At 54.4% G+C, this 14094-nt stretch overlaps 1 protein-coding gene across 1 annotated transcript in view; it reads left to right on the top strand.

Annotated features, from left to right (window-relative positions):
- Positions 1-14094, top strand: part of LOC311237989 (A disintegrin and metalloproteinase with thrombospondin motifs 19-like) — a gene marked incomplete at its 3' end in the record, with an annotated part of 279286 nt that overhangs the window by 1495 nt on the left and 263697 nt on the right.

Genomic DNA, 14094 nt, shown 5'->3' with positions numbered 1-14094 from the left:
ACGCAGCTGCCTGGGGAGATGGGTGCATGTGGATGGTGTGTGTTATTGGAGCTGGCAGAGAGACCCAGGAGCAAGAGACCCAGGGAGCAGAGAGACCCAGGGAGACCCAGGAAGGACCAGAGAGACCAGAATGAGACCCACGGGAGCAGAGAGACCCAGGGAGACAGAGAGACCAGGGAGACAAGAGACTAGGAGACAGAGACAGACAAGAGACCAGAGAGACAAGAGACCAGAGAGACCCAGGAGACCAGATGAGACCAGAGAGACCAGGAGACAGAGAGACCAGAGAGACCAGAGAGACCAGAGAGACCAGAGAGACCCAGAGAGACCAGAGAGACCAGAGAGACCAGAGAGACCAGAGAGACAAGAGAGACCAGAGAGACCAGAGAGACCAGAGAGACCAGAGAGACCAGAGAGACCCAGAGAGACCAGAGAGACCAGAGAGACCAGAGAGACCAGAGAGACCAGAGAGACCAGAGAGACCAGAGAGACTAGAGAGACAGAGAGACCAGAGAGACCCAGAGAGACCAGAGAGACCAGAGAGACCCAGAGAGACCAGAGAGACCAGAGAGACCAGAGAGACCAGAGAGACCAGAGAGACCAGAGAGACCAGAGAGACCAGAGAGACCAGAGAGACCAGAGAGACCAGAGAGACCAGAGAGACCAGAGAGACCAGAGAGACCAGAGAGACCAGAGAGACCAGAGAGACCAGAGAGACCAGAGAGACCAGAGAGACCAGAGAGACCAGAGAGACCAGAGAGACCAGAGAGACCAGAGAGACCAGAGAGACCAGAGAGACCAGAGAGACCAGAGAGACCAGAGAGACCAAGAGAGACCAGAGAGACCAGAGAGACCAGAGAGACCAGAGAGACCAGAGAGACCAGAGAGACCAGAGAGACCAGAGAGACCAGAGAGACCAGAGAGACCAGAGAGACCAGAGAGACCAGAGAGACCAGAGAGACCAGAGAGACCAGAGAGACCAGAGAGACCAGAGAGACCCAGAGAGACCAGAGAGACCAGAGAGACCAGAGAGACCAGAGAGACCAGAGAGACCAGAGAGACCAGAGAGACCAGAGAGACCAGAGAGACCAGAGAGACCCAGAGAGACCCAGAGAGACCAGAGAGACCAGAGAGACCAGAGAGACCAGAGAGACCAGAGAGACCCAAGAGACCCAGAGAGACCAGAGAGACCAGAGAGACCCAGAGAGACCAGAGAGACCAGAGAGACCAGAGAGACCAGAGACCCAGAGAGACCAGAGAGACCAGAGAGACCAGAGAGACCAGAGAGACCAGAGAAGACCAGAGAGACCAGAGAGACCCAGAGAGACCAGAGAGACCAGAGAGACCCAGAGAGACCAGAGAGACCAGAGAGACCAGAGAGACCCAGAGAGACCAGAGAGACCAGAGAGACCAGAGAGACCAGAGAGACCAGAGAGACCCAGAGAGACCAGAGAGACCAGAGAGACCAGAGAGACCAGAGAGACCAGAGAGACCAGAGAGACCAGAGAGACCAGAGAGACCAGAGAGACCCAGAGAGACCAGAGAGACCAGAGAGACCAAGAGACCCAGGGAACCAGAGAGACCAGAGAGACCAGAGAGACCAGAGAGACCCAGAGAGACCAGAGAGACCAGAGAGACCAGAGAGACCAGAGAGACCAGAGAGACCAGAGAGACCAGAGAGACCCAGAGAGACCAGAGAGACCAGAGAGACCAGAGAGACCAGAGAGACCAGAGAGACCAGAGAGACCCAGAGAGACCAGAGAGACCAGAGAGACCAGAGAGACCAGAGAGACCCAGAGAGACCAGAGAGACCAGAGAATACCCAGAGAGACCAGAGAGACCAGAGAGACCCAGAGAGACCCAGAGAGACCAGAGAGACCAGAGAGCAGAGAGCCAACCAGAGAGCAGATAGACCAGAGAGCAGAGAGACCCAGAGAGACCAGAGAGACCAGAGATACCCAGAGAGACCAGAGAGACCAGAGAGACCCAGAGAGACCCAGAGAGACTAGAGAGACCAGAGAGCAGAGAGACCCAGAGAGCAGAGAGACCAGAGAGCAGAGAGACCAGAGAGACCAGAGAGCAGAGACCAGAGAGACCCAGAGAGACCAAGAGCAGAGAGACCCAGAAGAGAGACCAGAGACCAGAGAGACCAGAGAGACCAGAGAGACTAGAGACCAGAGAGACCAGAGAGACCAGAGAGACCAGAGACCAGAGAGACCAGAGAGACTAGAGAGACAGAGAGACCCAGAGAGACCAGAGAGACCAGAGAGACCCAGAGAGACTCAGAGAGAGAGAGACCAGAGAGACCAGAGAGACCAGAGAGACCAGAGAGACCCAGAGAGACTAGAGAGACCAGAGAGACCAGAGAGACCAGAGATACCAGAGAGACCAGAGAGACCAGAGAGACTAGATAGACCAGAGAGACCCAGAGAGACCAGAGAGACCCAGAGAGACTCAGAGAGACCAGAGAGACTAGAGAGACCAGAGAGACCCAGAGAGACCCAGAGATACCAGAGAGACCAGAGAGACCAGAGAGACTAGAGAGACCAGAGAGACCCAGAGAGACTCAGAGAGACCCAGAGAGACTAGAGAGACCAGAGAGACCCAGAGAGACCCAGAGATACCAGAGAGACCAGAGAGACCAGAGAGACTAGAGAGACCAGAGAGACCCAGAGAGACCAGAGAGACCAGAGAGACCCAGAGAGACTCAGAGAGACCCAGAGAGACTAGAGACCAGAGAGCAGAGAGACCCAGAGAGACCAGAGAGACCAGAGAGACCAGAGAGACTAGAGAGACCAGAGAGACCCAGAGAGACCAGAGAGACCCAGAGAGACCCAGAGATACCAGAGAGACCAGAGAGACCAGAGAGACTAGAGAGACCAGAGAGACCCAGAGAGACCAGAGAGACCAGAGAGACCCAGAGAGACTCAGAGAGACCCAGAGAGACTAGAGAGACCAGAGAGCAGAGAGACCCAGAGAGACCAGAGAGACCAGAGAGACCCAGAGAGACCAGAGAGACCAGAGAGACAAGAGACCAGAGAGACCAGAGAGACCAGAGAGACCAGAGAGACCAGAGAGACCAGAGAGACCAGAGAGACTAGAGAGACCAGAGAGCAGAGAGACCCAGAGAGACCAGAGAGACCCAGAGAGACCCAGAGATACCAGAGATACCAGAGAGACCAGAGAGACCAGAGAGACTAGAGAGACCTAGAGAGACCCAGAGAGACCAGAGAGACCCAGAGAGACCAGAGAGACCAGAGAGACCCAGAGAGACCAGAGAGACCAGAGAGACCAGAGACCGAGAGAGACCAGAGAGACCAGAGAGACCAGAGAGACCAGAGATACCAGAGAGACCAGAGAGACCAGAGAGACCAGAGAGACCAGAGAGACCAGAGAGACCAGAGAGACCCATGGAGACCAGAGAGACCCAGAGAGACCAGAGAGACCCATAGAGACCAGAGAGCAGAGAGACCCAGAGAGACCAGAGAGACCAGAGAGACCCAGAGAGCAGAGAGACCAGAGAGACCAGAGAGACCAGAGACCAGAGAGAGCAGAGAGACCAGAGAGACCAGAGAGACCAGAGAGACCAGAGAGACCAGAGAGACCAGAGAGACCAGAGAGACCAGAGACCAGAGAGAGCAGAGAGAGCAGAGAGACCAGAGAGAGCAGAGAGACCAGAGAGACCAGAGAGACCAGAGAGACCAGAGATACCAGAGAGACCAGAGAGACCAGAGAGACCAGAGAGACCAGAGAGACCAGAGAGACCAGAGACCAGAGAGAGCAGAGAGAGCAGAGAGACCAGAGAGACCAGAGAGACCAGAGAGACCAGAGAGACCAGAGATCAGAGAGACCAGAGAGACCAGAGAGACCAGAGAGACCAGAGAGACCCAGAGAGACCAGAGAGAGCAGAGAGACCCAGAGAGACCAGAGAGACCCAGAGAGACCAGAGAGACCCAGAGAGACCAGAGAGACCAGAGAGACCAGAGAGACCAGAGAGACCAGAGAGACCAGAGAGACCAGAGACCAGAGAGAGCAGAGAGACCAGAGAGACCAGAGAGACCAGAGAGACCAGAGAGACCAGAGAGACCAGCGAGACCAGAGAGACCCAGAGAGACCAGAGAGACCAGAGAGACCAGAGAGACCAGAGAGACCAGAGATACCAGAGAGACCAGAGAGCAGAGAGACCCAGAGAGACCAGAGAGACCAGAGAGACCAGAGAGACCCAGAGAGAGCAGAGAGACCAGAGAGACCAGAGAGACCCAGAGAGACCAGAGAGACCAGAGAGACCAGAGAGACCAGAGAGACCAGAGAGACCCAGAGAGACCCAGAGAGACCAGAGAGAACAGAGAGACCAGAGAGACCAGAGAGAGCAGAGAGACCCATAGAGACCCAGAGAGACCAGAGAGACCAGAGAGAGCAGAGAGACCAGAGAGACCCAGAGAGACCCAGAGAGACCAGAGAGACCAGAGAGACCAGAGAGACCAGAGAGACCCAGAGAGACCCATGGAGACCAGAGAGACCAGAGAGACCAGAGAGACCAGAGAGACCAGAGAGACCAGAGAGACCAGAGAGACCAGAGAGACAAGAGAGACCCAGAGAGACCAGAGAGACCCAGAGAGACCAGAGAGACCAGAGAGACCAGAGAGACTAGAGAGACCCAGAGAGACCCAGAGAGACCAGAGAGACCCAGATAGACCCAGAGAGACCAGAGAGACCAGAGAGAGCAGAGAGACCCAGAGAGACCAGAGAGACCCAGAGAGACCAGAGAGACCAGAGAGACCAGAGAGACCCAGAGAGCAGAGAGACCAGAGAGACCCAGAGAGACCAGAGAGACCAGAGAGACCCAGAGAGCAGAGATACCAGAGAGACCAGAGAGACCCAGAGAGCAGAGAGACCAGAGAGACCCAGAGAGCAGAGATACCAGAGAGACCAGAGAGACCAGAGAGACCAGAGAGACCAGAGAGACCAGAGAGACCAGAGAGATCAGAGAGACCAGAGAGACCAGAGAGACCAGAGAGACCAGAGAGACCAGAGAGACCAGAGAGATCAGAGAGACCAGAGAGACCAGAGAGACCCAGAGAGACCAGAGAGACCCAGAGAGACCAGAGAGACCAGAGAGACTAGAGAGACCCAGAGAGAGAGAGACCCAGAGAGACCAGAGCGACCAGAAAGACCAGAGAGACCAGAGAGACCAGAGAGACCAGAGAGACCCAGAGAGACCAGAGAGACAAGAGAGACCCAGAGAGACCAGAGAGACCAGAGAGACCAGAGAGACCAGAGAGACCAGAGAGACCCAGAGAGACCAGAGAGACTAGAGAGACCAGAGAGACCCAGAGAGACCAGAGAGACCAGAGAGACCCAGAGAGACCAGAGAGACCCAGAGAGACCAGAGAGACTAGAGAGACCAGAGAGACCCAGAGAGACCAGAGAGACCCAGAGAGACCCATAGAGACCAGAGAGACCAGATAGACCCAGAGAGACCAGAGAGACCAGAGAGCAGAGAGACCAGAGAGACCAGAGAGACCCAGAGAGACCAGAGAGCAGAGAGACCCAGAGAGACCAGAGAGACTAGAGAGACCAGAGAGACTAGAGAGACCAGAGAGACCCAGAGAGACCAGAGAGACCCAGAGAGACCCATAGAGACCAGAGAGACCAGATAGACCCAGAGAGACCAGAGAGACCAGAGAGCAGAGAGACCAGAGAGACCAGAGAGACCAGAGAGACCAGAGAGACCCAGAGAGAGCAGAGAGCAGAGAGACCAGAGAGACCAGAGAGACCAGAGAGACCAGAGAGACCAGAGAGACCCAGAGAGACCAGAGAGACCAGAGAGCAGAGAGACCCAGAGAGACCAGAGAGACCAGAGAGACCAGAGAGAGCAGAGAGACCCAGAGAGACCCAGAGAGACCAGAGAGACCAGAGAGACCAGAGAGACCCAGAGAGACCCACATGCCGCCCGCCAGGAGGCGCAGAAAGCAGGGGCTTGTTATTAAATAAATTGGGTTAACTGACCTGTAATGTAAATTCCCACCGGCCCCACCCAGGTTAGTTTGTAGACGTGTCTCACATCATGGGCTCCGAGTCCGCACCCTTGGGGGGGGGGGGGGGGGGGGGGTTCCAGAGGTCTGCGGAGCGGAGACGCCAGAACCATCTCGGCACCTCGGAGTGGGTTAATGGCTGCATTTCTATATAGCAGATTTTTTATCCAAAGTGCTTTAGACACAAAATCCTCACATTTCACCCATTTTCACTCAGCGGCCCAAACGCTGGGCAGGCAGGCTGGCAGCGGGGGCGGGCTGGTGGTCAGGCTCCAGGGCGTGCTGGTCTCACCGCCGGCAGCGAGGCGGTCCGCTCCGTAGGCAGGGTTCCCAGTGCCGGTCAAACAGTTGGCAGTCGTTCCAGCAAGGTGCCGACCTGCTCAGTTAAAGGGGTTATAAGTGTCTCACTCAAAGGCCACTTCGATATACGCTGCCCCGAGAGGAGTGGGAATCGAACCTGGGAATCCGGATGACCAGACGACCGCTCTACCTCCGCCTGTAGCCCCGTGGGGAGTGTGGAGGGGCCTGACTGGTGTTCGCAGCAGAGCAGCATGAGTACAGGGTTCCTCTCGATGCACGACCTCCTCCTCGCCGCCTAGACAGGGTTCGCACAAGGTCCTTGAAGTGCTTAAAGTGCTTGATAATTTTTTTTAAATAAAGTCAAGGCCTGGAATTCATTGAAAACAGCCCATTTTTAACAAGGTGCTTAAAAAGGTCCTTGAAATTCAAATCATCGATTCGCATTGAATGTTTTGTTCATCCATGATAAAAATTGTCTGAAATCAAGAAATCTATTTTTTTTCGTTCCGTTTTAATCAAACCTAACCCTTTCACTACCACACTACAGAAGGTTAACCCTTTCACTACCACACTACAGAAGGTTAACCCTTTCACTACCACACTACAGAAGGTTAACCCTTTCACTACCACACTACAGAAGGTTAACCCTTTGACTGCCACACTATAGACGGTTAACCATTTCACTACCACACTACAGAAGGTTAACCCTTTCATTGCCACACTACAGAAGGTTAACCATTTCACTGCCACACTACAGAAGGTTAACCCTTTCACTACCACACTACAGAAGGTTAACCCTTTCACTACCACACTACAGAAGGTTAACCCTTTCACTGCCACACTACAGAAGGTTAACCATTTCACTGCCACACTACAGAAGGTTAACCTTTCACTACCACGCTACAGAACGTTAACCCTTTCACTACCACACTACAGAAGGTTAACCTTTCACTACCACACTACAGAAGGTTCTGTATCGTTAAGGGGCTCAGCTTGGCATCACCTTCTGCACTATCTCGCCTACGTGCACGCGTACTGAATAAATTCCACAAATGTACCTCTAATACCAGTATTAGTCTGACCACACCCCTCATCAGCTTACCTTCATAAGCAGGTGTGTGGTCACCTGCTCTCCTCCTTCTCGCTTTCACCACAAGGAAAGTGCCTCGGTAGTACCCCACTTGACGTGTTGTTAGTTGAAAAGAGTTGTGACTGGTTTACATTGTGCTTAACCTTTTCTTCTCTCACTTGTTGTATAAGAAAAGGTTTGGGTCATAATGTATTCCGCGGAGAGTAGACCCGCTAGACCTACTCTTCACCACCGGTTCTCCATTCCCGCCTCCGTCGTGCGCCTCGGTGCTGGGCTGTTGCCACTCTCGTGGTTGCCGACCCAGCCCGGGAGACTGCCGGTGGATAGTTTTCCTCACCGACAAGCCGAGGGTTCGGTGCCGTCGCTCCGGCGATGGCCTGATCTCGACTCTGGTTCCTCTGTTTCTGGGGAATCGCCCGTTGATGAACGGGGGATTGTCTTGGAGCCGGAGGATTTGCGACGAAAACTTTTTGCGTCTGCTAGCTCGCGTCGCAAGATGGTGGCGTGCAGACGCGAACGGCCTGGGTTTGGGGAATTGCTGGAGACCAGCGAGGACGCGTCCGACTCTGGATTTCTGATGGAAACTGAAGACTTCATGGAGGAGGCGGACGGGTTCTTGTATGATGGTCCCGTGGAGGAGAGTATCCCTCCTCCGGAGACCCCGGAGGGGGGAGAAATGGCTCCATGGGGCGCCTTGTTCGAGGATGTCGAGGAACCACCTTGGCCTCATCAGCAGGATGCCCTACTGTCAGCCGCATCGGATTGTGGCTCCTTGACCAGTCGCAGCCTGCTGTATGCGAGGGATGCGGGGTCGGTGGAAGAGGGTTCGCAGGGGGAACTGCGGGCCTTGTTTCCCGAGCTCATGGCGGTAGCCGCCACCGCAAACGGTGTGCCGCTGCCGCTGCCATTGCCTGCACCTGTCCCTGATGACCTCATAGGCCATCCCTGGCAGCGTCCCCCAGTGAGAGGGGTGGACGTTGTCTACCCATTTTTCCCATCGATGGGGGCCTATGTTCGTCGGGGTCAGGCGGTGTCCAACATCATGGGACTAACTCCCGCCTACGTACCAGTTACGCGGGTGTCAGGGTTAGGTATGGTATGGGGGAGCGCGTACCTCGGCTTGACAATCCGATGGCCGCGCTCCTCTGTCCGGATATGGTGTGGGAACCCCTATGCAAGCCGGTCCTCCAGGGGAAGTCGGCTAGGCGATTGGCTTATTGGGGTGACCAGTCATTTATCGCTGGTACACAGTCGCTGGCTGCGGCGTCTAACATCGCCCACCTGGCTAGTTTTGTATTGGGGATAATGACGGGCGGCACGGATCTGAACGAGGTAAAATGCGATCAGATCACCCAGGCTGCGGGAGCTGTTCTGCACTTTTCCCAGGTGCTGGCCATAGCCATGGGGAAAGTGCGCGCCCTGGCCACCCTGGGCCAGCGTCACCTTTGGCTGGAGCAGGCCCGTGTGCCAGAGAAGAAGAGAGCCCCTCTTCTGACGGCCGCCCTCTCCGACGCTGGCCTGTCCGGGAAGGCCCTGCAATTGATGACCTCAACATGCAGAGAAATGGCAGAGGAGAGATCCGTCCTTCAACCCCATTTTCCGCCTCCCGTCCTTGCCGGTGGGGGCAGAAGGCTTCCGCGACGTCGAGCTGTCTCCGTCGCCGCTACCACTACCTCCACCGCCGCTGCTGGCCCTGCCAAGAGGGCCAGGGGACGAAACGGCGCTTCGGCCACCGCCGGCCCATCCCAGACCGGAGGAGACGGTAGGGAACGTCGTGTCCAGCAGACTGTAACCTATCGTCCCTCCGGGGCTCCCCGGGGTGGCAAGACTCGAGCGGCGCGAGGTGGCAGACGCCGTTAGGAGTGACTTTTTCCTCTTTGTGTCCCCTCCTCTACACCCTTCCCGGCCCCTCTGTGATTTTGTGCCTTACACTTTTTTAATTAATAAAAAAAGTTCCCCGATATAAGGGGGACTGTGTTTGGCCGAACAAACTGTGTGTTTCTTCATACAAATCATATGGTGGGGTTGTGTATATATGAATCTACCCTGTTACGTTGGGGGGTGAGTTGTGTTGTGTTACGGGTTTTAAGCAAGGTCTGCAACTTACACTCGGTAAAAGGTTCTATTAGCTTGATGCTCCACATGCAATTAGAACTGGTGTTATTCCATTGCTTTAACTAAGTATATGTGTTTTCACGACGCTGTGTTGTTAGTTGCAGTAATGCTCGTACGCAAATTTTTCATGGCCTAGCCATTACTCTCGTTCAGCGTTCTTCCTATGTATGACATAGGCAACGGGTATGGGATTCACGCACAGGCGACTTGTGTTTTTGTTGTAAACCCTTTTTTACACTTTGTGGGTAGCAGGCATTGTATTAGCTTATGCTATGCTTTGTTCTACCGGAGGTTTTCAAGATGGCTACGGTTGTTTTCTGTGTGTAGGGATAAAAGGTGTGTTTTCGGGAGGGGGTGTCGAATAAACCCCTCCTTTTTCCCACTTGATTGGTTTAGAGGATTTGTTGATCTTTTCTGCTGAGCCAGTCAGGGCCAAGCCAGTGCTTGACAGGGGGGGGGGGGGGGGAAGGGGTATTCTACCGACTCCTGTTATGACAGGATCCGGTGGGTTTCCCCGCCCGTTGTAGCGTTGTTGCTATGGCGACGCCTTCCATGAGCTGGTGTCTTAAAGATGTCGAGGTTGGGCGCAGGACTTACAGCCTGCTGCACCCGTTTATGTGTCAAACTTGAGTCTGTTGGTCACGTGTCTCACAGTTTACATATCTTTTTCTTGACCGTGGTCTCATGTGGGAAGGTGTTTTCTGGGGGAGTCTGGTCTTACACTCTGATTAAAAGGAGTGACTGGATTAAAATCATGTGAAAAACAGGGTTTTTACTCCCAGCTGTGCAGTTGGGTCATACGGGTGATGCCTTTTCTTTATTTTATAAAGAGTTGAATGTGTCTTGATGGATATGAAATGAGGGTCCCTGATGGAAACAAGACTAACATCTTTCTCAGGTCTGCCTCCCCTTATCTTTTTGTATGTATTCCTGTACTGCAGTCTGTTGGGTAAATATTTTCATTCATTCATTCATGGAGTTGATTGCATCTCGCCCCTCTTGTCGTTCCCTGGGCGTCTTGGGGATTCAATATGGTGGTCTAAACGGCCTATTGTTGATGTGGGTATGTCAGAACGCACACATAGTGCTGGCTCAGGATGTGCTTTGGGCCGTTGCTGACTGGCGCGCCTCGTTTGCTTTGGTAAAACAGCGTTTTTATGGAGCAATTGGGATGGGGGTTTTTTCCTCTTCCGACATCCTGTGTGTTGTCGGTGGGTTCCCGTTCATGTCAGGGGATGATGACGGAATGGGTCTGGACATATGGGGAAGGGTCTCACGCCCTAGGGGTGGGCCGCCGGACGCGGTTCATACCGACACGTCTGGGTGGCGCCTTCTTTTTTATGTTGGGATCAAACGCGCATATCTGCCCCTTCTCCTGGGGTTGGCAGGTCGGCGTGATTAGGGCACGGGACTGGTTCTGGTCGCGCTGGTCCAGATCAGTGCACCCGTTGTCCGCTGGGGATGCAGATCTGCTGTTCTGGTACCCTGAGGGACTTGGGGTTTTTTCAGGGGGAAAAATGCTAGGTCGATCCGGGTGTCACAGGGTTGAGCGTTATGGGACCCTTGTTGGGTGCGTTGTATTCTGCACTGTCGTAATGGCTTACGGCCGTGCCGACCTGTACGCGTCCGATCTCGTCGGATCTCGGCCGCTGTACGGGTTGGTCTTGGTTGGTACTTGGTTGGGTGACCTCCTGGGAATACCGAGTGCGGGGTGCTGGGGCTGGTCTTCCATATTACGCTCTTCTCTTGCGTTTTGGCGCTGAGGAGCCTGTTGGGTGGGGTTAACCTCCTTTGGGATCCTGTGCTCCCCGTATCACCGGGCCCGGTCCGGGGTGATGCTCGTTGACCCGTAGGCCCGGGATAGCCCTGTTGGGAACCGGAACGCGGGCTGCGGCGGTGCCGCAGGTGTGTTTCGGGGTTCTTTCCTGAGGGGTTATGGGACCAACCATTGCATGGGGTGATGCCTGGGTGGTTGGTTCTCTGGTGTGTTGCTGCAGTGTCAACTCCCGGTTCTCCGGTTGAGGGTGCCCCTGCACGTTCATGACGTCTGCCGATCGTATGGGCTTTTCTGTGGGCAGCTGTCAGGGGTCGAGTGGTCTACGGATCCCACTTCTGACGTGCTGTTTGAAAGCTTGGTTATGCGACAACGCCAGCATACGCCCCTTCCGCCGGGACGGCTGTTCAGCTGTCCTTTCTGGCGCCTGCCTCGTCCGCAGTTTTTCCAGGCTTGGGTTGACAGCCCGTTGCCTGGTCTTTCCCCGGTGCGCTGCCTGCTTCCCTTGGTTACCTCTTGTGTGTTTAACCATGCTGTCTGCCTGTTGCAGGGCTTGTGTTCCAGGCGGTGTGCTGTTGGGGAGGACAGGGCCCGCTCGGCTGAGGGGCCCCTTGTCCGGATACGCTGGCGATGTGGGGGGCGGGGTCACTAGGTGCCCCCCTGGTGGGGTCTTGATGCTGGCATCATGGACTTCTCCGGGCCCCCATTCCAGGGAGCCCGGTCCTTTGGTGGATCTGGGTCTTCCTTCGCGCTCAGCTGCTACGGCCTTGCCACGGGTTTGGGTTTGCTCTTGACCCCGTGATTCTGGGGGCAGTAACGAGGTTGTTCCTCCGTTCGTTCCCGGGTGGCATGCGGGTTGTGCGTGTGTGTAGTCGTGGGGTCAAGCCACGGTCTGCTCACCCTGTGCGTTGAGTTGCTTGAGTGCCTCTTCGCACGGTCGGGTCCGTCGCCTTCCCGTGAAGCCCCTAATAGGGGGGCTACCCGCCATTAGGGGGGGTCGGGGGGGCTCGGCCCTCCCTGTTCTGATGGTTGTGGGGGGCTGTCAGCGGGGTGTATTTGTCAGCCAGCGGCTCCGCTTGGCCTCCCTTGTGCAGAAGGTGATGCCAAGCTGAGCCCCTTAACGATACAGAACGTTAGGTTATGACTATAACCAAGTTCTGTTAGTTAGGGGCGACGCTTGGCATCAGACGGCCGCTGCAGCCCTTGACCTCACCTTGTGGTGAAAGCTTGGGAAGGAGGAGAGCAGGTGACCACACACCTGCTTATGAAGGTAAGCTGATGAGGGGTGTGGTCAGACTAATACTGGTATTAGAGGTACATTTGTGGAATTTATTCAGTACGCGTGCACGTACGCGAGATAGTGCAGAAGGTGATGCCAAGCGTCGCCCCTAACTAACAGAACTTGGTTATAGTCATAACCTAACGTTAACCTTTCACTACCACACTACAGAACGTTAACCCTTTCACTACCACACTACAGAAGGTTAACCTTTCACTACCACACTACAGAAGAGGCAGGGGAACTATGTGAGAATGCTGTTCATCGACTACAGCTCAGCATTCAATACCATAGTCCCCTCCAAACTCATAGCCAAGCTCAGGGACCTGGGCTTGAACTATGACCTCTGCCAGTGGGTCCTGGACTTCCTGACGGGCAGACCCCAGGTGGTAAGAGCAGGCAACTGCACCTCCTCATCCATCACGCTCAACATAGGGGCCCCCCAGGGCTGTGTTCTGAGCCCCCTCCTCTACTCCCTGTACACACATGACTGCGTGGCACAGCGGAACAACAACACAATCATCAAATTTGCGGATGACACAGTAGTGGTGGGCCTGATCTCTGCCAACGACGAGAGGGCCTACCTGGAAGAGGTAGAGAATCTGTCACAGTGGTGTCAGGAGAACTGCCTCTCCCAGAACGTCAGCAAAACAAAAGAGATGATTGTGGACTTCAGGAGGTCGGGGGTCAAGGACTACAGCCCCCTCAGCATCGACGGGGCACCGGTTGAGAGAGTGAACAGTTTCAAGTACCTCGGAGCCCACATATCCGAGGACTTGACATGGACCACACACATTGACAGTGTTGTGAAGAAGGCACGACAACGCCTCTACTTCCTCAGGCGCCTAAGGAAGTTCCAAGTCAGTCAGAAGATCCTTAGGAACTTCTACTCATGTACAATAGAGAGCATCCTGACTGGCAACATCACCTCCTGGTTTGGGAATAGCACTGCACAAGACCGTAGCAGACTACAAAGAGTGACACGTTCAGCCGAACGCACAATTGGAGGGGGGCTTCCCACCCTCCAGAACATTTACAACAAGCGGTGCAGGGGGAAGGCTAAGAGAATTATTAAGGACTCGAGCCACCCGAACAACTGCCTCTTTGAACTGCTGCGGTCAGGCAAGCGATACCGGAGTCTTAAGGCGAGCACAGAAAGACTCAGAAGAAGCTTCTATCCCCAGGCCATCAGGCTGCTAAACGAACAATAAACACTATGCAACAACCATCAAATGCACACAGCACACACACCCACACGCACACACTCACTTAAACCACACAAACACACTTTATATTTATTGATAAAGGATTTGCACTACAACTCGTACACCCACTGTAAATTGTACCTAAATTGCACCTCATCCCATTTCTGCCTTGCACTATATAGTATTGTATTAGTACACTGCACAGTATTGTATATTATATGGTAACTCAATTACGTCTATTCTGCATCGAACATTGTACATATGTCTATACTGAACACTGTGACCTCATTTTTTTT

This window comes from Notolepis coatsorum (genome assembly GCF_963971535.1).
Source record: "Notolepis coatsorum genome assembly, chromosome: 12".
NCBI classification, from domain to species: Eukaryota; Metazoa; Chordata; class Actinopteri; order Aulopiformes; family Paralepididae; genus Notolepis; species Notolepis coatsorum.
The sequence above is the reverse complement of the archived record's forward strand: the minus strand, read 5'-3'. Positions and strand labels throughout refer to the sequence as shown.